Raw genomic sequence first — 27,858 nt, forward strand, 5'->3', positions numbered from 1 at the left:
TATTCTTGCATGTGTGATGTATCATGTTGTATGCATGCATGTGTGATGTATCATGTTGTATGCTTGCATGTGTGATGTATCATGTTGTATGTGTGATGTATCATGTTGTATGCATGCATGCATGTGTGATGTATCATGTTGTATGCATGCATGTGTGATGTATCATGTTGTATGCATGCATGTGTGATGTATCATGTTGTATGCATGCATGTGTGATGTATCATGTTGTATGTGTGATGTATCATGTTGTATGCATGCATGTGTGATGTATCATGTTGTATGCATGCATGTGTGATGTATCATGTTGTGTGCATGCATGTGTGATGTGTCATGTTGTATGCATGCAAGTGTGATGTATCATGTTGTATGTGTGATGTATCATGTTGTATGCATGCATGTGTGATGTATCATGTTGTATGCATGCATGTGTGATGTATCATGTTGTATGCATGCAAGTGTGATGTATCATGTTGTATGCATGCATGTGTGATGTATCATGTTGTATGCATGCATGTGTGATGTATCATGTTGTATGCATGCATGTGTGATGTATCATGTTGTATGCATCCATGTGTGATGTATCATGTTGTATGCATGCATGTGTGATGTATCATGTTGTATGCATGTGTGATGTATCATGTTGTATGCATGCGTGTGGGATGTATCATGATGTATGCATCCATGTGTGATGTATCATGTTGTATGCATGCATGTGTGATGTATCATGTTGTATGCATGCAAGTGTGATGTATCATGTTGTATGCATGCATGTGTGATGTATCATGTTGTATGCATGCATGTGTGATGTATCATGTTGTATGCATGCAAGTGTGATGTATCATGTTGTATGCATGCATGTGTGATGTATCATGTTGTATGCATGCATGTGTGATGTATCATGTTGTATGCATGCAAGTGTGATGTATCATGTTGTATGTGTGATGTATCATGTTGTATGCATGCATGTGTGATGTATCATGTTGTATGCAGGCATGTGTGATGTATCATGTTGTATGCATGCATGTGTGATGTATCATGTTGTATACATGCATGTGTGATGTATCATGTTGTATGCATGCATGTGTGATGTATCATGTTGTATGCATCCATGTGTGATGTATCATGTTGCATGCATGCATGTGTGATGTATCATGTTGTATGCATGCAAGTGTGATGTATCATGTTGTATGCATGCATGTGTGATGTATCATGTTGTATGCATGCATGTGTGATGTATCATGTTGTATGCATGCAAGTGTGATGTATCATGTTGTATGTGTGATGTATCATGTTGTATGCATGCATGTGTGATGTATCATGTTGTATGCATGCATGTGTGATGTATCATGTTGTATGCATGCATGTGTGATGTATCATGTTGTATACATGCATGTGTGATGTATCATGTTGTATGCAAGCATGTGTGATGTATCATGTTGTATGCATCCATGTGTGATGTATCATGTTGTATGCATGCATGTGTGATGTATCATGTTGTATGCATGCAAGTGTGATGTATCATGTTGTATGCATGCATGTGTGATGTATCATGTTGTATGCATGCATGTGTGATGTATCATGTTGTATGCATGCAAGTGTGATGTATCATGTTGTATGTGTGATGTATCATGTTGTATGCATGCATGTGTGATGTATCATGTTGTATGCATGCATGTGTGATGTATCATGTTGTATGTGTGATGTATCATGTTGTATGTGTGATGTATCATGTTGTATGCATGTATGTGTGATGTATCATGTTGTATGCATGTATGTGTGATGTATCATGTTGTATGCATGTATGTGTGATGTATCATGTTGTATGCATGTATGTGTGATGTATCATGTTGTATGCATGCATGTGTGATGTATCATGTTGTATGCATGCATGTGTGATGTATCATGTTGTATGCATGCAAGTGTGATGTATCATGTTGTATGCATGCATGTGTGATGTATCATGTTGTATGCATGCATGTGTGATGTATCATGTTGTATGCATGCATGTGTGATGTATCATGTTGTATACATGCATGTGTGATGTATCATGTTGTATACATGCATGTGTGATGTATCATGTTGTATGCATGTATGTGTGATGTATCATGTTGTATGCATGTATGTGTGATGTATCATGTTGTATGCATGTATGTGTGATGTATCATGTTGTATGCATGCATGTGTGATGTATCATGTTGTATGCATGCATGTGTGATGTATCATGTTGTATGCATGCATGTGTGATGTATCATGTTGTATGCATGCATGTGTGATGTATCATGTTGTATGCATGCATGTGTGATGTATCATGTTGTATGCATGCATGTGTGATGTATCATGTTGTATGCAAGCATGTGTGATGTATCATGTTGTATGCATGAATGTGTGATGTATCATGTTGTATGTGTGATGTATCATGTTGTATGCATGCATGTGTGATGTATAATGTTGTATACATGCATGTGTGATGTATCATGTTGTATGTGTGATGTATCATGTTGTATGCATGCATGTGTGATGTATCATGTTGTATACATGCATGTGTTATGTATCATGTTGTATGCTTCCATGTGTGATGTATCATGTTGTATTCTTGCATGTGTGATGTATCATGTTGTATGTGTGATGTATCATGTTGTATGTGTGATGTATCATGTTGTATGCATGCATGTGTGATGTATCATGTTGTATACATGCATGTGTTATGTATCATGTTGTATGCTTCCATGTGTGATGTATCATGTTGTATTCTTGCATGTGTGATGTATCATGTTGTATACATGCATGTGTGATGTATCATGTTGTATGCATGCATGTGTGATGTATCATGTTGTATACATGCATGTGTTATGTATCATGTTGTATGCTTCCATGTGTGATGTATCATGTTCTATTCTTGCATGTGTGATGTATCATGTTGTATGCATGCATGTGTGATGTATCATGTTGTATGCTTGCATGTGTGATGTATCATGTTGTATGTGTGATGTATCATGTTGTATGCATGCATGTGTGATGTATCATGTTGTATGCATGCATGTGTGATGTATCATGTTGTATGCATGCATGTGTGATGTATCATGTTGTATGCATGCATGTGTGATGTATCATGTTGTATGCATGCATGTGTGATGTATCATGTTGTATACATGCATGTGTGATGTATCATGTTGTATGCATGCATGTGTGATGTATCATGTTGTATGCAAGCATGTGTGATGTATCATGTTGTATACATGCATGTGTGATGTATCATGTTGTATGTGTGATGTATCATGTTGTATGCATGCATGTGTGATGTATCATGTTGTATACATGCATGTGTTATGTATCATGTTGTATGCTTCCATGTGTGATGTATCATGTTGTATGCAAGCATGTGTGATGTATCATGTTGTATACATGCATGTGTGATGTATCATGTTGTATGTGTGATGTATCATGTTGTATGCATGCATGTGTGATGTATCATGTTGTATACATGCATGTGTTATGTATCATGTTGTATGCTTCCATGTGTGATGTATCATGTTGTATTCTTGCATGTGTGATGTATCATGTTGTATGTGTGATGTATCATGTTGTATGTGTGATGTATCATGTTGTATGCATACATGTGTGATGTATCATGTTGTATACATGCATGTGTTATGTATCATGTTGTATGCTTCCATGTGTGATGTATCATGTTGTATTCTTGCATGTGTGATGTATCATGTTGTATACATGCATGTGTGATGTATCATGTTGTATGCATGCATGTGTGATGTATCATGTTGTATGCAAACATGTGTGATGTATCATGTTGTATACATGCATGTGTGATGTATCATGTTGTATGTGTGATGTATCATGTTGTATTCATGCATGTGTGATGTATCATGTTGTATACATGCATGTGTTATGTATCATGTTGTATGCTTCCATGTGTGATGTATCATGTTGTATTCTTGCATGTGTGATGTATCATGTTGTATGTGTGATGTATCATGTTGTATGTGTGATGTATCATGTTGTATGCATACATGTGTGATGTATCATGTTGTATACATGCATGTGTTATGTATCATGTTGTATGCTTCCATGTGTGATGTATCATGTTGTATTCTTGCATGTGTGATGTATCATGTTGTATACATACATGTGTGATGTATCATGTTGTATGCATGCAAGGGTGATGTATCATGTTGTATACATGCATGTGTTATGTATCATGTTGTATGCTTCCATGTGTGATGTATCATGTTGTATTCTTGCATGTGTGATGTATCATGTTGTATGCATGCATGTGTGATGTATCATGTTGTATGCTTGCATGTGTGATGTATCATGTTGTATGTGTGATGTATCATGTTGTATGCATGCATGTGTGATGTATCATGTTGTATGCATGCATGTGTGATGTATCATGTTGTATGCTTGCATGTGTGATGTATCATGTTGTATGTGTGATGTATCATGTTGTATGCATGCATGTGTGATGTATCATGTTGTATGCATGCATGTGTGATGTATCATGTTGTATGCATGCATGTGTGATGTATCATGTTATATGCATGCATGTGTGATGTATCATGTTGTATACATGCATGTGTGATGTATCATGTTGTATGCATGCATGTGCGATGTATCATGTTGTATGCATGCATGTGCGACGTATCATGTTGTATGCATGCATGTGTGATGTATCATGTTGTATGCATGCATGCATGATACATCACACATGCATGCATACAACATGATATCATGTTGTATACATGCATGTGTGATGTATCATGTTGTATGCGTGCATGTGTGATGTATCATGTTGTATGCGTGCCTGTGTGATGTATCATGTTGTATGCGTGCATGTGTGATGTTTCATGTTGTATGTGTGATGTATCACGTTGTATGCGTGAATGTGTGATGTATCATGTTGTATGCGTGCATGTGTGATGTATCATGTTGTATGCGTGCATGTGTGATGTATCATGTTGTATGCGTGCATGTGTGATGTATCATGTTGTATGCGTGCATGTGTGATGTATCATGTTGTATGTGTGCATGTGTGATGTATCATGTTGTATGCATGTATGTGTGATGTATCATGTTGTATGCGTGCATGTGTGATGTATCATGTTGTATGCATGCATGCATGATACATCACACATGCATGCATACAACATGATATCATGTTGTATACATGCATGTGTGATGTATCATGTTGTATGCGTGCATGTGTGATGTATCATGTTGTATAAATGCATGCATGATACATCACACATGCATGCATACAACATGATACATCACACATGCATGTATACAACATGATACATCACACATGCATGCATACAACATGATACATCACACATGCATGCATACAACATGATATCATGTTGTATGCATGCATGTGTGATGTATCATGTTGTATGTGTGATGTATCATGTTGTATGCATGCATGTGTGATGTATCATGTTGTATGCATGTGTGATGTATCATGTTGTATGCATGCATGTGGGATGTATCATGATGTATGCATCCATGTGTGATGTATCATGTTGTATGCATGCATGTGTGATGTATCATGTTGTATGCATGCAAGTGTGATGTATCATGTTGTATGCATGCATGTGTGATGTATCATGTTGTATGCATGCATGTGTGATGTATCATGTTGTATACATGCATGTGTGATGTATCATGTTGTATGCATGCATGTGTGATGTATCATGTTGTATGCATGCATGTGTGATGTATCATGTTGTATGCATGCATGTGTGATGTATCATGTTGTATGCATGCAAGTGTGATGTATCATGTTGTATGCATGCAAGTGTGATGTATCATGTTGTATGCATGCATGTGTGATGTATCATGTTGTATGCATGCATGTGTGATGTATCATGTTGTATGCATGCAAGTGTGATGTATCATGTTGTATGTGTGATGTATCATGTTGTATGCATGCATGTGTGATGTATCATGTTGTATGCATGCATGTGTGATGTATCATGTTGTATACATGCATGTGTGATGTATCATGTTGTATGCATGCATGTGTGATGTATCATGTTGTATGCATCCATGTGTGATGTATCATGTTGTATGCATGCATGTGTGATGTATCATGTTGTATGCATGCAAGTGTGATGTATCATGTTGTATGCATGCATGTGTGATGTATCATGTTGTATGCAAGCATGTGTGATGTATCATGTTGTATGCATGCAAGTGTGATGTATCATGTTGTATGTGTGATGTATCATGTTGTATGCATGCATGTGTGATGTATCATGTTGTATGCATGCATGTGTGATGTATCATGTTGTATGTGTGATGTATCATGTTGTATGCATGCATGTGTGATGTATCATGTTGTATGCATGCATGTGTGATGTATCATGTTGTATGCATGCATGTGTGATGTATCATGTTGTATGCATGCAAGTGTGATGTATCATGTTGTATGTGTGATGTATCATGTTGTATGCATGCATGTGTGATGTATCATGTTGTATGCATGCATGTGTGATGTATCATGTTGTATGCATCCATGTGTGATGTATCATGTTGTATGCATGCATGTGTGATGTATCATGTTGTATGCATCCATGTGTGATGTATCATGTTGTATGCATGCATGTGTGATGTATCATTTTGTATGCATGTGTGATGTATCATGTTGTATGCATGCATGTGGGATGTATCATGATGTATGCATCCATGTGTGATGTATCATGTTGTATGCATGCATGTGTGATGTATCATGTTGTATGCATGCAAGTGTGATGTATCATGTTGTAAGCATGCATGTGTGATGTATCATGTTGTATGCATGCATGTGTGATGTATCATGTTGTATGCATGCAAGTGTGATGTATCATGTTGTATGTGTGATGTATCATGTTGTATGCATGCATGTGTGATGTATCATGTTGTATGCAGGCATGTGTGATTTATCATGTTGTATGCATGCATGTGTGATGTATCATGTTGTATACATGCATGTGTGATGTATCATGTTGTATGCATGCATGTGTGATGTATCATGTTGTATGCATCCATGTGTGATGTATCATGTTGTATGCATGCATGTGTGATGTATCATGTTGTATGCATGCATGTGTGATGTATCATGTTGTATGCATGCATGTGTGATGTATCATGTTGTATGCATGCATGTGTGATGTATCATGTTGTTTGCATGCAAGTGTGATGTTTCATGTTGTATGTGTGATGTATCATGTTGTATGCATGCATGTGTGATGTATCATGTTGTATGCATGCATGTGTGATGTATAATGTTGTATGCATGCATGTGTGATGTATCATGTTGTATACATGCATGTGTGATATATCATGTTGTATGCATGCATGTGTGATGTATCATGTTGTATGCATCCATGTGTGATGTATCATGTTGTATGCATGCATGTGTGATGTATCATGTGTTATGCATGCAAGTGTGATGTATCATGTTGTATGCATGCATGTGTGATGTATCATGTTGTATGCATGCATGTGTGATGTATCATGTTGTATGCATGCAAGTGTGATGTATCATGTTGTATGTGTGATGTATCATGTTGTATGCATGCATGTGTGATGTATCATGTTGTATGCAGGCATGTGTGATGTATCATGTTGTATGCATGCATGTGTGATGTATCATGTTGTATACATGCATGTGTGATGTATCATGTTGTATGCATGCATGTGTGATGTATCATGTTGTATGCATCCATGTGTGATGTATCATGTTGTATGCATGCATGTGTGATGTATCATGTTGTATGCATGCAAGTGTGATGTATCATGTTGTATGCATGCATGTGTGATGTATCATGTTGTATGCATGCATGTGTGATGTATCATGTTGTATGTGTGATGTATCATGTTGTATGCATGCATGTGCGATGTATCATGTTGTATGCATGCATGTGTGATGTATCATGTTGTATGCATGCATGTGTGATGTATCATGTTGTATGCATGCATGTGTGATGTATCATGTTGTATACATGCATGTGTGATGTATCATGTTGTATGCATGCATGTGTGATGTATCATGTTGTATGCATCCATGTGTGATGTATCATGTTGTATGCATGCATGTGTGATGTATCATGTTGTATGCATGCAAGTGTGATGTATCATGTTGTATGCATGCATGTGTGATGTATCATGTTGTATGCATGCATGTGTGATGTATCATGTTGTATGCATGCAAGTGTGATGTATCATGTTGTATGTGTGATGTATCATGTTGTATGCATGCATGTGTGATGTATCATGTTGTATGCATGCATGTGTGATGTATCATGTTGTATACATGCATGTGTGATGTATCATGTTGTATACATGCATGTGTGATGTATCATGTTGTATGTGTGATGTATCATGTTGTATGCATGTATGTGTGATGTATCATGTTGTATGCATGTATGTGTGATGTATCATGTTGTATGCATGTATGTGTGATGTATCATGTTGTATGCATGCATGTGTGATGTATCATGTTGTATGCAGGCATGTGTGATGTATCATGTTGTATGCATGCATGTGTGATGTATCATGTTGTATACATGCATGTGTGATGTATCATGTTGTATGCATGCATGTGTGATGTATCATGTTGTATGCATCCATGTGTGATGTATCATGTTGCATGCATGCATGTGTGATGTATCATGTTGTATGCATGCAAGTGTGATGTATCATGTTGTATGCATGCATGTGTGATGTATCATGTTGTATGCATGCATGTGTGATGTATCATGTTGTATGCATGCAAGTGTGATGTATCATGTTGTATGTGTGATGTATCATGTTGTATGCATGCATGTGTGATGTATCATGTTGTATGCATGCATGTGTGATGTATCATGTTGTATGCATGCATGTGTGATGTATCATGTTGTATACATGCATGTGTGATGTATCATGTTGTATGCAAGCATGTGTGATGTATCATGTTGTATGCATCCATGTGTGATGTATCATGTTGTATGCATGCATGTGTGATGTATCATGTTGTATGCATGCAAGTGTGATGTATCATGTTGTATGCATGCATGTGTGATGTATCATGTTGTATGCATGCATGTGTGATGTATCATGTTGTATGCATGCAAGTGTGATGTATCATGTTGTATGTGTGATGTATCATGTTGTATGCATGCATGTGTGATGTATCATGTTGTATGCATGCATGTGTGATGTATCATGTTGTATGTGTGATGTATCATGTTGTATGTGTGATGTATCATGTTGTATGCATGTATGTGTGATGTATCATGTTGTATGCATGTATGTGTGATGTATCATGTTGTATGCATGTATGTGTGATGTATCATGTTGTATGCATGTATGTGTGATGTATCATGTTGTATGCATGCATGTGTGATGTATCATGTTGTATGCATGCATGTGTGATGTATCATGTTGTATGCATGCAAGTGTGATGTATCATGTTGTATGCATGCATGTGTGATGTATCATGTTGTATGCATGCATGTGTGATGTATCATGTTGTATGCATGCATGTGTGATGTATCATGTTGTATACATGCATGTGTGATGTATCATGTTGTATACATGCATGTGTGATGTATCATGTTGTATGCATGTATGTGTGATGTATCATGTTGTATGCATGTATGTGTGATGTATCATGTTGTATGCATGCATGTGTGATGTATCATGTTGTATGCATGCATGTGTGATGTATCATGTTGTATGCATGCATGTGTGATGTATCATGTTGTATGCATGCATGTGTGATGTATCATGTTGTATGCATGCATGTGTGATGTATCATGTTGTATGCATGCATGTGTGATGTATCATGTTGTATGCAAGCATGTGTGATGTATCATGTTGTATGCATGAATGTGTGATGTATCATGTTGTATGTGTGATGTATCATGTTGTATGCATGCATGTGTGATGTATAATGTTGTATACATGCATGTGTGATGTATCATGTTGTATGTGTGATGTATCATGTTGTATGCATGCATGTGTGATGTATCATGTTGTATACATGCATGTGTTATGTATCATGTTGTATGCTTCCATGTGTGATGTATCATGTTGTATTCTTGCATGTGTGATGTATCATGTTGTATGTGTGATGTATCATGTTGTATGTGTGATGTATCATGTTGTATGCATGCATGTGTGATGTATCATGTTGTATACATGCATGTGTTATGTATCATGTTGTATGCTTCCATGTGTGATGTATCATGTTGTATTCTTGCATGTGTGATGTATCATGTTGTATACATGCATGTGTGATGTATCATGTTGTATGCATGCATGTGTGATGTATCATGTTGTATACATGCATGTGTTATGTATCATGTTGTATGCTTCCATGTGTGATGTATCATGTTCTATTCTTGCATGTGTGATGTATCATGTTGTATGCATGCATGTGTGATGTATCATGTTGTATGCTTGCATGTGTGATGTATCATGTTGTATGTGTGATGTATCATGTTGTATGCATGCATGTGTGATGTATCATGTTGTATGCATGCATGTGTGATGTATCATGTTGTATGCATGCATGTGTGATGTATCATGTTGTATGCATGCATGTGTGATGTATCATGTTGTATGCATGCATGTGTGATGTATCATGTTGTATACATGCATGTGTGATGTATCATGTTGTATGCATGCATGTGTGATGTATCATGTTGTATGCAAGCATGTGTGATGTATCATGTTGTATACATGCATGTGTGATGTATCATGTTGTATGTGTGATGTATCATGTTGTATGCATGCATGTGTGATGTATCATGTTGTATACATGCATGTGTTATGTATCATGTTGTATGCTTCCATGTGTGATGTATCATGTTGTATGCAAGCATGTGTGATGTATCATGTTGTATACATGCATGTGTGATGTATCATGTTGTATGTGTGATGTATCATGTTGTATGCATGCATGTGTGATGTATCATGTTGTATACATGCATGTGTTATGTATCATGTTGTATGCTTCCATGTGTGATGTATCATGTTGTATTCTTGCATGTGTGATGTATCATGTTGTATGTGTGATGTATCATGTTGTATGTGTGATGTATCATGTTGTATGCATACATGTGTGATGTATCATGTTGTATACATGCATGTGTTATGTATCATGTTGTATGCTTCCATGTGTGATGTATCATGTTGTATTCTTGCATGTGTGATGTATCATGTTGTATACATGCATGTGTGATGTATCATGTTGTATGCATGCATGTGTGATGTATCATGTTGTATGCAAACATGTGTGATGTATCATGTTGTATACATGCATGTGTGATGTATCATGTTGTATGTGTGATGTATCATGTTGTATTCATGCATGTGTGATGTATCATGTTGTATACATGCATGTGTTATGTATCATGTTGTATGCTTCCATGTGTGATGTATCATGTTGTATTCTTGCATGTGTGATGTATCATGTTGTATGTGTGATGTATCATGTTGTATGTGTGATGTATCATGTTGTATGCATACATGTGTGATGTATCATGTTGTATACATGCATGTGTTATGTATCATGTTGTATGCTTCCATGTGTGATGTATCATGTTGTATTCTTGCATGTGTGATGTATCATGTTGTATACATACATGTGTGATGTATCATGTTGTATGCATGCAAGGGTGATGTATCATGTTGTATACATGCATGTGTTATGTATCATGTTGTATGCTTCCATGTGTGATGTATCATGTTGTATTCTTGCATGTGTGATGTATCATGTTGTATGCATGCATGTGTGATGTATCATGTTGTATGCTTGCATGTGTGATGTATCATGTTGTATGTGTGATGTATCATGTTGTATGCATGCATGTGTGATGTATCATGTTGTATGCATGCATGTGTGATGTATCATGTTGTATGCTTGCATGTGTGATGTATCATGTTGTATGTGTGATGTATCATGTTGTATGCATGCATGTGTGATGTATCATGTTGTATGCATGCATGTGTGATGTATCATGTTGTATGCATGCATGTGTGATGTATCATGTTATATGCATGCATGTGTGATGTATCATGTTGTATACATGCATGTGTGATGTATCATGTTGTATGCATGCATGTGCGATGTATCATGTTGTATGCATGCATGTGCGACGTATCATGTTGTATGCATGCATGTGTGATGTATCATGTTGTATGCATGCATGCATGATACATCACACATGCATGCATACAACATGATATCATGTTGTATACATGCATGTGTGATGTATCATGTTGTATGCGTGCATGTGTGATGTATCATGTTGTATGCGTGCCTGTGTGATGTATCATGTTGTATGCGTGCATGTGTGATGTTTCATGTTGTATGTGTGATGTATCACGTTGTATGCGTGAATGTGTGATGTATCATGTTGTATGCGTGCATGTGTGATGTATCATGTTGTATGCGTGCATGTGTGATGTATCATGTTGTATGCGTGCATGTGTGATGTATCATGTTGTATGCGTGCATGTGTGATGTATCATGTTGTATGTGTGCATGTGTGATGTATCATGTTGTATGCATGTATGTGTGATGTATCATGTTGTATGCGTGCATGTGTGATGTATCATGTTGTATGCATGCATGCATGATACATCACACATGCATGCATACAACATGATATCATGTTGTATACATGCATGTGTGATGTATCATGTTGTATGCGTGCATGTGTGATGTATCATGTTGTATAAATGCATGCATGATACATCACACATGCATGCATACAACATGATACATCACACATGCATGTATACAACATGATACATCACACATGCATGCATACAACATGATACATCACACATGCATGCATACAACATGATATCATGTTGTATGCATGCATGTGTGATGTATCATGTTGTATGTGTGATGTATCATGTTGTATGCATGCATGTGTGATGTATCATGTTGTATGCATGTGTGATGTATCATGTTGTATGCATGCATGTGGGATGTATCATGATGTATGCATCCATGTGTGATGTATCATGTTGTATGCATGCATGTGTGATGTATCATGTTGTATGCATGCAAGTGTGATGTATCATGTTGTATGCATGCATGTGTGATGTATCATGTTGTATGCATGCATGTGTGATGTATCATGTTGTATACATGCATGTGTGATGTATCATGTTGTATGCATGCATGTGTGATGTATCATGTTGTATGCATGCATGTGTGATGTATCATGTTGTATGCATGCATGTGTGATGTATCATGTTGTATGCATGCAAGTGTGATGTATCATGTTGTATGCATGCAAGTGTGATGTATCATGTTGTATGCATGCATGTGTGATGTATCATGTTGTATGCATGCATGTGTGATGTATCATGTTGTATGCATGCAAGTGTGATGTATCATGTTGTATGTGTGATGTATCATGTTGTATGCATGCATGTGTGATGTATCATGTTGTATGCATGCATGTGTGATGTATCATGTTGTATACATGCATGTGTGATGTATCATGTTGTATGCATGCATGTGTGATGTATCATGTTGTATGCATCCATGTGTGATGTATCATGTTGTATGCATGCATGTGTGATGTATCATGTTGTATGCATGCAAGTGTGATGTATCATGTTGTATGCATGCATGTGTGATGTATCATGTTGTATGCATGCATGTGTGATGTATCATGTTGTATGCATGCAAGTGTGATGTATCATGTTGTATGTGTGATGTATCATGTTGTATGCATGCATGTGTGATGTATCATGTTGTATGCATGCATGTGTGATGTATCATGTTGTATGTGTGATGTATCATGTTGTATGCATGCATGTGTGATGTATCATGTTGTATGCATGCATGTGTGATGTATCATGTTGTATGCATGCATGTGTGATGTATCATGTTGTATGCATGCAAGTGTGATGTATCATGTTGTATGTGTGATGTATCATGTTGTATGCATGCATGTGTGATGTATCATGTTGTATGCATGCATGTGTGATGTATCATGTTGTATGCATCCATGTGTGATGTATCATGTTGTATGCATGCATGTGTGATGTATCATGTTGTATGCATCCATGTGTGATGTATCATGTTGTATGCATGCATGTGTGATGTATCATTTTGTATGCATGTGTGATGTATCATGTTGTATGCATGCATGTGGGATGTATCATGATGTATGCATCCATGTGTGATGTATCATGTTGTATGCATGCATGTGTGATGTATCATGTTGTATGCATGCAAGTGTGATGTATCATGTTGTAAGCATGCATGTGTGATGTATCATGTTGTATGCATGCATGTGTGATGTATCATGTTGTATGCATGCAAGTGTGATGTATCATGTTGTATGTGTGATGTATCATGTTGTATGCATGCATGTGTGATGTATCATGTTGTATGCAGGCATGTGTGATTTATCATGTTGTATGCATGCATGTGTGATGTATCATGTTGTATACATGCATGTGTGATGTATCATGTTGTATGCATGCATGTGTGATGTATCATGTTGTATGCATCCATGTGTGATGTATCATGTTGTATGCATGCATGTGTGATGTATCATGTTGTATGCATGCATGTGTGATGTATCATGTTGTATGCATGCATGTGTGATGTATCATGTTGTATGCATGCATGTGTGATGTATCATGTTGTTTGCATGCAAGTGTGATGTTTCATGTTGTATGTGTGATGTATCATGTTGTATGCATGCATGTGTGATGTATCATGTTGTATGCATGCATGTGTGATGTATAATGTTGTATGCATGCATGTGTGATGTATCATGTTGTATACATGCATGTGTGATATATCATGTTGTATGCATGCATGTGTGATGTATCATGTTGTATGCATCCATGTGTGATGTATCATGTTGTATGCATGCATGTGTGATGTATCATGTGTTATGCATGCAAGTGTGATGTATCATGTTGTATGCATGCATGTGTGATGTATCATGTTGTATGCATGCATGTGTGATGTATCATGTTGTATGCATGCAAGTGTGATGTATCATGTTGTATGTGTGATGTATCATGTTGTATGCATGCATGTGTGATGTATCATGTTGTATGCAGGCATGTGTGATGTATCATGTTGTATGCATGCATGTGTGATGTATCATGTTGTATACATGCATGTGTGATGTATCATGTTGTATGCATGCATGTGTGATGTATCATGTTGTATGCATCCATGTGTGATGTATCATGTTGTATGCATGCATGTGTGATGTATCATGTTGTATGCATGCAAGTGTGATGTATCATGTTGTATGCATGCATGTGTGATGTATCATGTTGTATGCATGCATGTGTGATGTATCATGTTGTATGTGTGATGTATCATGTTGTATGCATGCATGTGCGATGTATCATGTTGTATGCATGCATGTGTGATGTATCATGTTGTATGCATGCATGTGTGATGTATCATGTTGTATGCATGCATGTGTGATGTATCATGTTGTATACATGCATGTGTGATGTATCATGTTGTATGCATGCATGTGTGATGTATCATGTTGTATGCATCCATGTGTGATGTATCATGTTGTATGCATGCATGTGTGATGTATCATGTTGTATGCATGCAAGTGTGATGTATCATGTTGTATGCATGCATGTGTGATGTATCATGTTGTATGCATGCATGTGTGATGTATCATGTTGTATGCATGCAAGTGTGATGTATCATGTTGTATGTGTGATGTATCATGTTGTATGCATGCATGTGTGATGTATCATGTTGTATGCATGCATGTGTGATGTATCATGTTGTATACATGCATGTGTGATGTATCATGTTGTATACATGCATGTGTGATGTATCATGTTGTATGTGTGATGTATCATGTTGTATGCATGTATGTGTGATGTATCATGTTGTATGCATGTATGTGTGATGTATCATGTTGTATGCATGTATGTGTGATGTATCATGTTGTATGCATGCATGTGTGATGTATCATGTTGTATGCATGCATGTGTGATGTATCATGTTGTATGCATGCAAGTGTGATGTATCATGTTGTATGCATGCATGTGTGATGTATCATGTTGTATGCATGTGTGATGTATCATGTTGTATGCATGCATGTGGGATGTATCATGATGTATGCATCCATGTGTGATGTATCATGTTGTATGCATGCATGTGTGATGTATCATGTTGTATGCATGCAAGTGTGATGTATCATGTTGTATGCATGCATGTGTGATGTATCATGTTGTATGCATGCATGTGTGATGTATCATGTTGTATGCATGCAAGTGTGATGTATCATGTTGTATGTGTGATGTATCATGTTGTATGCATGCATGTGTGATGTATCATGTTGTATGCATGCATGTGTGATGTATCATGTTGTATACATGCATGTGTTATGTATCATGTTGTATGCTTCCATGTGTGATGTATCATGTTGTATTCTTGCATGTGTGATGTATCATGTTGTATGTGTGATGTATCATGTTGTATGTGTGATGTATCATGTTGTATGCATACATGTGTGATGTATCATGTTGTATACATGCATGTGTTATGTATCATGTTGTATGCTTCCATGTGTGATGTATCATGTTGTATTCTTGCATGTGTGATGTATCATGTTGTATACATGCATGTGTGATGTATCATGTTGTATGCATGCATGTGTGATGTATCATGTTGTATGCAAACATGTGTGATGTATCATGTTGTATACATGCATGTGTGATGTATCATGTTGTATGTGTGATGTATCATGTTGTATGTGTGATGTATCATGTTGTATTCATGCATGTGTGATGTATCATGTTGTATACATGCATGTGTTATGTATCATGTTGTATGCTTCCATGTGTGATGTATCATGTTGTATTCTTGCATGTGTGATGTATCATGTTGTATGTGTGATGTATCATGTTGTATGTGTGATGTATCATGTTGTATGCATACATGTGTGATGTATCATGTTGTATACATGCATGTGTTATGTATCATGTTGTATGCTTCCATGTGTGATGTATCATGTTGTATTCTTGCATGTGTGATGTAACATGTTGTATACATACATGTGTGATGTATCATGTTGTATGCATGCAAGGGTGATGTATCATGTTGTATACATGCATGTGTTATGTATCATGTTGTATGCTTCCATGTGTGATGTATCATGTTGTATTCTTGCATGTGTGATGTATCATGTTGTATGCATGCATGTGTGATGTATCATGTTGTATGCTTGCATGTGTGATGTATCATGTTGTATGTGTGATGTATCATGTTGTATGCATGCATGTGTGATGTATCATGTTGTATGCATGCATGTGTGATGTATCATGTTGTATGCTTGCATGTGTGATGTATCATGTTGTATGTGTGATGTATCATGTTGTATGCATGCATGTGTGATGTATCATGTTGTATGCATGCATGTGTGATGTATCATGTTGTATGCATGCATGTGTGATGTATCATGTTATATGCATGCATGTGTGATGTATCATGTTGTATACATGCATGTGTGATGTATCATGTTGTATGCATGCATGTGCGATGTATCATGTTGTATGCATGCATGTGCGACGTATCATGTTGTATGCATGCATGTGTGATGTATCATGTTGTATGCATGCATGCATGATACATCACACATGCATGCATACAACATGATATCATGTTGTATACATGCATGTGTGATGTATCATGTTGTATGCGTGCATGTGTGATGTATCATGTTGTATGCGTGCCTGTGTGATGTATCATGTTGTATGCGTGCATGTGTGATGTTTCATGTTGTATGTGTGATGTATCACGTTGTATGCGTGAATGTGTGATGTATCATGTTGTATGTGTGCATGTGTGATGTATCATGTTGTATGCGTGCATGTGTGATGTATCATGTTGTATGCGTGCATGTGTGATGTATCATGTTGTATGCGTGCATGTGTGATGTATCATGTTGTATGTGTGCATGTGTGATGTATCATGTTGTATGCATGTATGTGTGATGTATCATGTTGTATGCGTGCATGTGTGATGTATCATGTTGTATGCATGCATGCATGATACATCACACATGCATGCATACAACATGATATCATGTTGTATACATGCATGTGTGATGTATCATGTTGTATGCGTGCATGTGTGATGTATCATGTTGTATAAATGCATGCATGATACATCACACATGCATGCATACAACATGATACATCACACATGCATGTATACAACATGATACATCACACATGCATGCATACAACATGATACATCACACATGCATGCATACAACATGATATCATGTTGTATGCATGCATGTGTGATGTATCATGTTGTATGTGTGATGTATCATGTTGTATGCATGCATGTGTGATGTATCATGTTGTATGCATGTGTGATGTATCATGTTGTATGCATGCATGTGGGATGTATCATGATGTATGCATCCATGTGTGATGTATCATGTTGTATGCATGCATGTGTGATGTATCATGTTGTATGCATGCAAGTGTGATGTATCATGTTGTATGCATGCATGTGTGATGTATCATGTTGTATGCATGCATGTGTGATGTATCATGTTGTATACATGCATGTGTGATGTATCATGTTGTATGCATGCATGTGTGATGTATCATGTTGTATGCATGCATGTGTGATGTATCATGTTGTATGCATGCATGTGTGATGTATCATGTTGTATGCATGCAAGTGTGATGTATCATGTTGTATGCATGCAAGTGTGATGTATCATGTTGTATGCATGCATGTGTGATGTATCATGTTGTATGCATGCATGTGTGATGTATCATGTTGTATGCATGCAAGTGTGATGTATCATGTTGTATGTGTGATGTATCATGTTGTATGCATGCATGTGTGATGTATCATGTTGTATGCATGCATGTGTGATGTATCATGTTGTATACATGCATGTGTGATGTATCATGTTGTATGCATGCATGTGTGATGTATCATGTTGTATGCATCCATGTGTGATGTATCATGTTGTATGCATGCATGTGTGATGTATCATGTTGTATGCATGCAAGTGTGATGTATCATGTTGTATGCATGCATGTGTGATGTATCATGTTGTATGCATGCATGTGTGATGTATCATGTTGTATGCATGCAAGTGTGATGTATCATGTTGTATGTGTGATGTATCATGTTGTATGCATGCATGTGTGATGTATCATGTTGTATGCATGCATGTGTGATGTATCATGTTGTATGTGTGATGTATCATGTTGTATGCATGCATGTGTGATGTATCATGTTGTATGCATGCATGTGTGATGTATCATGTTGTATGCATGCATGTGTGATGTATCATGTTGTATGCATGCAAGTGTGATGTATCATGTTGTATGTGTGATGTATCATGTTGTATGCATGCATGTGTGATGTATCATGTTGTATGCATGCATGTGTGATGTATCATGTTGTATGCATCCATGTGTGATGTATCATGTTGTATGCATGCATGTGTGATGTATCATGTTGTATGCATCCATGTGTGATGTATCATGTTGTATGCATGCATGTGTGATGTATCATTTTATATGCATGTGTGATGTATCATGTTGTATGCATGCATGTGGGATGTATCATGATGTATGCATCCATGTGTGATGTATCATGTTGTATGCATGCATGTGTGATGTATCATGTTGTATGCATGCAAGTGTGATGTATCATGTTGTAAGCATGCATGTGTGATGTATCATGTTGTATGCATGCATGTGTGATGTATCATGTTGTATGCATGCAAGTGTGATGTATCAGGTTGTATGTGTGATGTATCATGTTGTATGCATGCATGTGTGATGTATCATGTTGTATGCAGGCATGTGTGATTTATCATGTTGTATGCATGCATGTGTGATGTATCATGTTGTATACATGCATGTGTGATGTATCATGTTGTATGCATGCATGTGTGATGTATCATGTTGTATGCATCCATGTGTGATGTATCATGTTGTATGCATGCATGTGTGATGTATCATGTTGTATGCATGCAAGTGTGATGTATCATGTTGTATGCATGCATGTGTGATGTATCATGTTGTATGCATGCATGTGTGATGTATCATGTTGTTTGCATGCAAGTGTGATGTTTCATGTTGTATGTGTGATGTATCATGTTGTATGCATGCATGTGTGATGTATCATGTTGTATGCATGCATGTGTGATGTATAATGTTGTATGCATGCATGTGTGATGTATCATGTTGTATACATGCATGTGTGATATATCATGTTGTATGCATGCATGTGTGATGTATCATGTTGTATGCATCCATGTGTGATGTATCATGTTGTATGCATGCATGTGTGATGTATCATGTGTTATGCATGCAAGTGTGATGTATCATGTTGTATGCATGCATGTGTGATGTATCATGTTGTATGCATGCATGTGTGATGTATCATGTTGTATGCATGCAAGTGTGATGTATCATGTTGTATGTGTGATGTATCATGTTGTATGCATGCATGTGTGATGTATCATGTTGTATGCAGGCATGTGTGATGTATCATGTTGTATGCATGCATGTGTGATGTATCATGTTGTATACATGCATGTGTGATGTATCATGTTGTATGCATGCATGTGTGATGTATCATGTTGTATGCATCCATGTGTGATGTATCATGTTGTATGCATGCATGTGTGATGTATCATGTTGTATGCATGCAAGTGTGATGTATCATGTTGTATGCATGCATGTGTGATGTATCATGTTGTATGCATGCATGTGTGATGTATCATGTTGTATGTGTGATGTATCATGTTGTATGCATGCATGTGTGATGTATCATGTTGTATGTGTGATGTATCATGTTGTATGCATGCATGTGCGATGTATCATGTTGTATGCATGCATGTGTGATGTATCATGTTGTATGCATGCATGTGTGATGTATCATGTTGTATGCATGCATGTGTGATGTATCATGTTGTATACATGCATGTGTGATGTATCATGTTGTATGCATGCATGTGTGATGTATCATGTTGTATGCATCCATGTGTGATGTATCATGTTGTATGCATGCATGTGTGATGTATCATGTTGTATGCATGCAAGTGTGATGTATCATGTTGTATGCATGCATGTGTGATGTATCATGTTGTATGCATGCATGTGTGATGTATCATGTTGTATGCATGCAAGTGTGATGTATCATGTTGTATGTGTGATGTATCATGTTGTATGCATGCATGTGTGATGTATCATGTTGTATGCATGCATGTGTGATGTATCATGTTGTATACATGCATGTGTGATGTATCATGTTGTATACATGCATGTGTGATGTATCATGTTGTATGTGTGATGTATCATGTTGTATGCATGTATGTGTGATGTATCATGTTGTATGCATGTATGTGTGATGTATCATGTTGTATGCATGCATGTGTGATGTATCATGTTGTATGCATGCATGTGTGATGTATCATGTTGTATGCATGCAAGTGTGATGTATCATGTTGTATGCATGCATGTGTGATGTATCATGTTGTATGCATGTGTGATGTATCATGTTGTATGCATGCATGTGGGATGTATCATGATGTATGCATCCATGTGTGATGTATCATGTTGTATGCATGCATGTGTGATGTATCATGTTGTATGCATGCAAGTGTGATGTATCATGTTGTATGCATGCATGTGTGATGTATCATGTTGTATGCATGCATGTGTGATGTATCATGTTGTATGCATGCAAGTGTGATGTATCATGTTGTATGTGTGATGTATCATGTTGTATGCATGCATGTGTGATGTATCATGTTGTATGCAGGCATGTGTGATGTATCATGTTGTATGCATGCATGTGTGATGTATCATGTTGTATACATGCATGTGTGATGTATCATGTTGTATGCATGCATGTGTGATGTATCATGTTGTATGCATCCATGTGTGATGTATCATGTTGTATGCATGCATGTGTGATGTATCATGTTGTATGCATGCAAGTGTGATGTATCATGTTGTATGCATGCATGTGTGATGTATCATGTTGTATGCATGCATGTGTGATGTATCATGTTGTTTGCATGCAAGTGTGATGTTTCATGTTGTATGTGTGATGTATCATGTTGTATGCATGCATGTGTGATGTATCATGTTGTATGCATGCATGTGTGATGTATCATGTTGTATGCATGCATGTGTGATGTATCATGTTGTATACATGCATGTGTGATGCATCATGTTGTATGCATGCATGTGTGATGTATCATGTTGTATGCATCCATGTGTGATGTATCATGTTGTATGCATGCATGTGTGATGTATCATGTGTTATGCATGCAAGTGTGATGTATCATGTTGTATGCATGCATGTGTGATGTATCATGTTGTATGCATGCATGTGTGATGTATCATGTTGTATGCATGCAAGTGTGATGTATCATGTTGTATGTGTGATGTATCATGTTGTATGCATGCATGTGTGATGTATCATGTTGTATGCAGGCATGTGTGATGTATCATGTTGTATGCATGCATGTGTGATGTATCATGTTGTATACATGCATGTGTGATGTATCATGTTGTATGCATGCATGTGTGATGTATCATGTTGTATGCATCCATGTGTGATGTATCATGTTGTATGCATGCATGTGTGATGTATCATGTTGTATGCATGCAAGTGTGATGTATCATGTTGTATGCATGCATGTGTGATGTATCATGTTGTATGCATGCATGTGTGATGTATCATGTTGTATGCATGCAAGTGTGATGTATCATGTTGTATGTGTGATGTATCATGTTGTATGCATGCATGTGTGATGTATCATGTTGTATGCATGCATGTGTGATGTATCATGTTGTATGCATGCATGTGTGATGTATCATGTTGTATACATGCATGTGTGATGTATCATGTTGTATGTGTGATGTATCATGTTGTATGCATGTATGTGTGATGTATCATGTTGTATGCATGTATGTGTGATGTATCATGTTGTATGCATGTATGTGTGATGTATCATGTTGTATGCATGCATGTGTGATGTATCATGTTGTATGCATGCATGTGTGATGTATCATGTTGTATGCATGCAAGTGTGATGTATCATGTTGTATGCATGCATGTGTGATGTATCATGTTGTATGCATGCATGTTTGATGTATCATGTTGTATGCATGCATGTGTGATGTATCATGTTGTATACATGCATGCGTGATGTATCATGTTGTATACATGCATGTGTGATGTATCATGTTGTATGCATGTATGTGTGATGTATCATGTTGTATGCACGTATGTGTGATGTATCATGTTGTATGCATGCATGTGTGATGTATCATGTTGTATGCATGCATGTGTGATGTATCATGTTGTATGCATGCATGTGTGATGTATCATGTTGTATGCATGCATGTGTGATGTATCACGTTGTATGCATGCATGTGTGATGTATCATGTTGTATGCATGCATGTGTGATGTATCATGTTTTATGCAAGCATGTGTGATGTATCATGTTGTATGCATGAATGTGTGATGTATCATGTTGTATGTGTGATGTATCATGTTGTATGCATGCATGTGTGATGTATAGTGTTGTATGCATGCATGTGTGATGTATCATGTTGTATACATGCATGTGTTATGTATCATGTTGTATGCTTCCATGTGTGATGTATCATGTTGTATTCTTGCATGTGTGATGTATCATGTTGTATACATGCATGTGTGATGTATCATGTTGTATGCATGCATGTGTGATGTATCATGTTGTATACATGCATGTGTTATGTATCATGTTGTATGCTTCCATGTGTGATGTATCATGTTCTATTCTTGCATGTGTGATGTATCATGTTGTATGCATGCATGTGTGATGTATCATGTTGTATGCTTGCATGTGTGATGTATCATGTTGTATGTGTGATGTATCATGTTGTATGCATGCATGTGTGATGTATCATGTTGTATGCATGCATGTGTGATGTATCATGTTGTATGCATGCATGTGTGATGTATCATGTTGTATACATGCATGTGTGATGTATCATGTTGTATGCATGCATGTGTGATGTATCATGTTGTATGCAAGCATGTGTGATGTATCATGTTGTATACATGCATGTGTGATGTGTCATGTTGTATGTGTGATGTATCATGTTGTATGCATGCATGTGTGATGTATCATGTTGTATACATGCATGTGTTATGTATCATGTTGTATGCTTCCATGTGTGATGTATCATGTTGTATTCTTGCATGTGTGATGTATCATGTTGTATGTGTGATGTATCATGTTGTATGTGTGATGTATCATGTTGTATGCATACATGTGTGATGTATCATGTTGTATACATGCATGTGTTATGTATCATGTTGTATGCTTCCATGTGTGATGTATCATGTTGTATTCTTGCATGTGTGATGTATCATGTTGTATACATGCATGTGTGATGTATCATGTTGTATGCATGCATGTGTGATGTATCATGTTGTATACATGCATGTGTTATGTATCATGTTGTATGCTTCCATGTGTGATGTATCATGTTGTATTCTTGCATGTGTGATGTATCATGTTGTATGCATGCATGTGTGATGTATCATGTTGTATGCTTGCATGTGTGATGTATCATGTTGTATGTGTGATGTATCATGTTGTATGCATGCATGTGTGATGTATCATGTTGTATGCATGCATGTGTGATGTATCATGTTGTATGCATGCATGTGTGATGTATCATGTTGTATGCATGCATGTGTGATGTATCATGTTGTATGTGTGATGTATCATGTTGTATGCATGCATGTGTGATGTATCATGTTGTATGCATGCATGTGTGATGTATCATGTTGTGTGCATGCATGTGTGATGTGTCATGTTGTATGCATGCAAGTGTGATGTATCATGTTGTATGTGTGATGTATCATGTTGTATGCATGCATGTGTGATGTATCATGTTGTATGCATGCATGTGTGATGTATCATGTTGTATGCATGCAAGTGTGATGTATCATGTTGTATGCATGCATGTGTGATGTATCATGTTGTATGCATGCATGTGTGATGTATCATGTTGTATGTGTGATGTATCATGTTGTATGCATGCATGTGTGATGTATCATGTTGTATGTGTGATGTATCATGTTGTATGCATGCATGTGCGATGTATCATGTTGTATGCATGCATGTGTGATGTATCATGTTGTATGCATGCATGTGTGATGTATCATGTTGTATGCATGCATGTGTGATGTATCATGTTGTATACATGCATGTGTGATGTATCATGTTGTATGCATGCATGTGTGATGTATCATGTTGTATGCATCCATGTGTGATGTATCATGTTGTATGCATGCATGTGTGATGTATCATGTTGTATGCATGCAAGTGTGATGTATCATGTTGTATGCATGCATGTGTGATGTATCATGTTGTATGCATGCATGTGTGATGTATCATGTTGTATGCATGCAAGTGTGATGTATCATGTTGTATGTGTGATGTATCATGTTGTATGCATGCATGTGTGATGTATCATGTTGTATGCATGCATGTGTGATGTATCATGTTGTATACATGCATGTGTGATGTATCATGTTGTATACATGCATGTGTGATGTATCATGTTGTATGTGTGATGTATCATGTTGTATGCATGTATGTGTGATGTATCATGTTGTATGCATGTATGTGTGATGTATCATGTTGTATGCATGCATGTGTGATGTATCATGTTGTATGCATGCATGTGTGATGTATCATGTTGTATGCATGCAAGTGTGATGTATCATGTTGTATGCATGCATGTGTGATGTATCATGTTGTATGCATGTGTGATGTATCATGTTGTATGCATGCATGTGGGATGTATCATGATGTATGCATCCATGTGTGATGTATCATGTTGTATGCATGCATGTGTGATGTATCATGTTGTATGCATGCAAGTGTGATGTATCATGTTGTATGCATGCATGTGTGATGTATCATGTTGTATGCATGCATGTGTGATGTATCATGTTGTATGCATGCAAGTGTGATGTATCATGTTGTATGTGTGATGTATCATGTTGTATGCATGCATGTGTGATGTATCATGTTGTATGCAGGCATGTGTGATGTATCATGTTGTATGCATGCATGTGTGATGTATCATGTTGTATACATGCATGTGTGATGTATCATGTTGTATGCATGCATGTGTGATGTATCATGTTGTATGCATCCATGTGTGATGTATCATGTTGTATGCATGCATGTGTGATGTATCATGTTGTATGCATGCAAGTGTGATGTATCATGTTGTATGCATGCATGTGTGATGTATCATGTTGTATGCATGCATGTGTGATGTATCATGTTGTTTGCATGCAAGTGTGATGTTTCATGTTGTATGTGTGATGTATCATGTTGTATGCATGCATGTGTGATGTATCATGTTGTATGCATGCATGTGTGATGTATCATGTTGTATGCATGCATGTGTGATGTATCATGTTGTATACATGCATGTGTGATGCATCATGTTGTATGCATGCATGTGTGATGTATCATGTTGTATGCATCCATGTGTGATGTATCATGTTGTATGCATGCATGTGTGATGTATCATGTGTTATGCATGCAAGTGTGATGTATCATGTTGTATGCATGCATGTGTGATGTATCATGTTGTATGCATGCATGTGTGATGTATCATGTTGTATGCATGCAAGTGTGATGTATCATGTTGTATGTGTGATGTATCATGTTGTATGCATGCATGTGTGATGTATCATGTTGTATGCAGGCATGTGTGATGTATCATGTTGTATGCATGCATGTGTGATGTATCATGTTGTATACATGCATGTGTGATGTATCATGTTGTATGCATGCATGTGTGATGTATCATGTTGTATGCATCCATGTGTGATGTATCATGTTGTATGCATGCATGTGTGATGTATCATGTTGTATGCATGCAAGTGTGATGTATCATGTTGTATGCATGCATGTGTGATGTATCATGTTGTATGCATGCATGTGTGATGTATCATGTTGTATGCATGCAAGTGTGATGTATCATGTTGTATGTGTGATGTATCATGTTGTATGCATGCATGTGTGATGTATCATGTTGTATGCATGCATGTGTGATGTATCATGTTGTATGCATGCATGTGTGATGTATCATGTTGTATACATGCATGTGTGATGTATCATGTTGTATGTGTGATGTATCATGTTGTATGCATGTATGTGTGATGTATCATGTTGTATGCATGTATGTGTGATGTATCATGTTGTATGCATGTATGTGTGATGTATCATGTTGTATGCATGCATGTGTGATGTATCATGTTGTATGCATGCATGTGTGATGTATCATGTTGTATGCATGCAAGTGTGATGTATCATGTTGTATGCATGCATGTGTGATGTATCATGTTGTATGCATGCATGTTTGATGTATCATGTTGTATGCATGCATGTGTGATGTATCATGTTGTATACATGCATGCGTGATGTATCATGTTGTATACATGCATGTGTGATGTATCATGTTGTATGCATGTATGTGTGATGTATCATGTTGTATGCACGTATGTGTGATGTATCATGTTGTATGCATGCATGTGTGATGTATCATGTTGTATGCATGCATGTGTGATGTATCATGTTGTATGCATGCATGTGTGATGTATCATGTTGTATGCATGCATGTGTGATGTATCACGTTGTATGCATGCATGTGTGATGTATCATGTTGTATGCATGCATGTGTGATGTATCATGTTTTATGCAAGCATGTGTGATGTATCATGTTGTATGCATGAATGTGTGATGTATCATGTTGTATGTGTG

General features: G+C 37.0%; 1 protein-coding gene and 1 pseudogene across 2 annotated transcripts in view; one reads left to right on the top strand and one right to left on the bottom strand.

Annotated features, from left to right (window-relative positions):
* Window positions 1-27,858, top strand: part of LOC133542088 (gastrula zinc finger protein XlCGF57.1-like) — a 339,706-nt gene that overhangs the window by 223,427 nt on the left and 88,421 nt on the right. The window lies entirely within an intron of this gene.
* The window catches only part of LOC133542083 (zinc finger protein 37-like), a 115,445-nt pseudogene that overhangs the window by 18,716 nt on the left and 68,871 nt on the right, over window positions 1-27,858 (bottom strand).

This window comes from Nerophis ophidion, linkage group LG24, assembly GCF_033978795.1.
Source record: "Nerophis ophidion isolate RoL-2023_Sa linkage group LG24, RoL_Noph_v1.0, whole genome shotgun sequence".
NCBI classification, from domain to species: domain Eukaryota; kingdom Metazoa; phylum Chordata; class Actinopteri; order Syngnathiformes; family Syngnathidae; genus Nerophis; species Nerophis ophidion.